Source organism: Megalopta genalis, unplaced genomic scaffold (genome assembly GCF_051020955.1).
Source record: "Megalopta genalis isolate 19385.01 unplaced genomic scaffold, iyMegGena1_principal scaffold0343, whole genome shotgun sequence".
Taxonomy (NCBI): domain Eukaryota; kingdom Metazoa; phylum Arthropoda; class Insecta; order Hymenoptera; family Halictidae; genus Megalopta; species Megalopta genalis.
Genome location: NW_027476412.1, coordinates 87501 through 90000, shown reverse-complemented (window position 1 = coordinate 90000; position 2500 = coordinate 87501). Strand labels below are relative to the sequence as shown.

General features: G+C 44.6%; 1 non-coding gene and 1 pseudogene across 1 annotated transcript; both read right to left on the bottom strand.

Annotated features, from left to right (window-relative positions):
• The window catches only part of LOC143263157 (large subunit ribosomal RNA), a 3098-nt pseudogene extending 2912 nt beyond the window's left edge, over nt 1-186 (bottom strand).
• Nucleotides 187-1290: 1104 nt separating this feature from the next.
• On the bottom strand, nt 1291-1445 carry LOC143263158 (5.8S ribosomal RNA). The gene has a single exon (XR_013036706.1). It is a non-coding gene; the product is annotated as a 5.8S ribosomal RNA (ribosomal RNA).
• Nucleotides 1446-2500: the final 1055 nt, after the last annotated feature.

Below are 2500 nucleotides of genomic sequence, written 5' to 3'. Positions count from 1 at the left end.
TTGCGACGTTACGGGATAAATTGACCCTCCTGAACACTACATTTCCCAACGGCGGAACTCCGCGGGATTCAGTGCTGGGCTAATTCCTGTTCGCTCGCCGCTACTAAGGAAATCCTGGTTAGTTTCTTTTCCTCCGCTTAGTAATATGCTTAAATTCAGCGGGTAATCTCGCCTACTCTGAGGTCGTCGGAACGTGAAAAAAAATTTTTTCAGAGCTTCCCCCCCCGAAAGCATTTTGCGAAACGTGTACAGAGCAACACAAAAAAAAAAAAAAAATAAAAAAAACACAAAAAACCCTTAAAGCAAAAAAAAAACCGTTTATCGCGCCTCACCAATATATCTTTTATAAAATTCGATATCCTCTCCAAATATAGATCTTCGAAACACTCGCAAGACGATTACAATCGGTATAACTTTAACGTCCGTCCGAAAAGTACTTTCGGGGACTAGACGACCGATTGATCTCGTGCGGTTTCGCTATTCGATCATTTGAAGAGAACAAAAAGATATATGGGGCGACCGACAAACGGTTTTCCCGTAGAACCAGACTCGCGATTGCGTTGACACACACATCATAGCCACACCAATAGAAGAGTTTTAGGACGGTAACCCGGGTGGGGTGTTCTTTACTCAGAATATGTGCAACATCGGATCTATATAGCCATCGATACAATTCGTACACAAATGTGTCGTACGAAGAGAGAGACTTTTTTTCCTCTGGCAACATAACGGTAAGAGACATCCTTCCACACTCATAGGTTCCACTCCCTGGGGCTATGATATATATATACATATAAATTCAAATTCGAAGCAACGGTCACAATTCTACTCTATATTTTTGCGGGTTATGTGTTCTTTCGTTCAATTTCTTTCATGCGTTCGTTCGATCTCTGTACACAGTCTTCACATAGGACAGACTCGTGTAGTACGCTTTCGTGGGTTAAACCCATCTCGTTTCATTTCAGGCGACGTCGGGAGCGCGTTGAAAATGTACCAGTGAAATCTCGATAGTTCTACGGATACGAATCGTCCCGAAAAAGATTTTGTCACCGCTTCGAAGCGGTGTTTCAGACGGGCGGACGTATATAAAACATATACGACACACGACACCGCCTTCCACACTCACGCTAGTTCGAACACGATTTCCATCTCTCTCGAAGACTGTTAGACGTACGTAAAATTTCTCAATATTCATAGGACCGCGACAAACGCCGACGAAGCGCCCATCATTCGCTCGTACGTATATAGGCAACAAGTGCCATCAACGCAAGCAGTTTATAAGTACGTAAACGACCCTCAGCCAGGCGTGGTCCAGGAATTGTATCCGTGGACCGCAATGTGCGTTCGAAATGTCGATGTTCATGTGTCCTGCAGTTCACACGTTGACGCGCAATTAGCTGCGTTCTTCATCGACCCACGAGCCAAGTGATCCACCGTTCAGGGTAATTTTTCCCTTTTATTCTCTCATATATAATATAATGTGTATTTGCTATCCACCACATTTTTGTGTTATATTTCGGAACAAGCCGATACCCGAAGAGCTCCAACCAGCGCGCGAAGGAGATTCGGGAGTCGTCGTACAACGACATAATTGTCCCTTAAAGAACGAGATATTTCCGTCGAAACCATATATATATGTACGAGCAAATCCAAAACCACTGTTTTCTTGCAAGTTCGACGGTCGGAGCGAATAGAACATTGAAAAGCCTTCTATCGAAGAAACACAGAGAGTATATCACCTCCAAAAACGACGGGGATATGGATATTCAAACTGGACAATTATCAACCCGATACTGGATTCGAAAAGTTTCTCTCTCCTTTCGTCGTTATTTACACCGGACGGACTCACGGCCGGCTCTAGCTGGGTGTCATATATATATATACGTCCCACGCTCATGCTGCCACTAGCGCGCAACAGAGTAGGGTGTCAATGACAACGACACAGCATTGAAACGAGCTACACAAGCCGGTCTCTCTTGATACCAATGTAAACGAGCATTAAGTTATCTTCAGACTGCCCGATATTTTCGTCCTTTGGACTTTCCCAACGATTCCTTTTTTTCTTTTTTTTTTACACACCACAGCGAAGACTTGAGGAAGCGTGATTAGCACGCTCGCATCCCTCCCTGTCCTACTACAACTGTGTGTGTGTGTGTAAAGAAAGAAAAAAGAATACATTGGCTTTCTCTCTATCGAGAAGATGGCCTACGCAACGCAGATCAAAGGCCTAATACGTGTAATATAATACGCGTCTGGCCGTGTATAAATCACGCACGAATGATCTGGTCGGGCCCAACTCTTCTCGTACGCTTATTTTTCCGTGTTGGGGCACTATCATAAAATCACACAAACCCCAACACGTGTGTGTCTTGGAAGGAAGATGGCCTACGCAACGCAGATCAAAGGCCTAATACGTGTAGTACACACGTCTGCCGTGTAAATCACGCACGAATGATCTGGTCGGGCCCAACTCTTCTCCACCACACCACATCCCAACTTT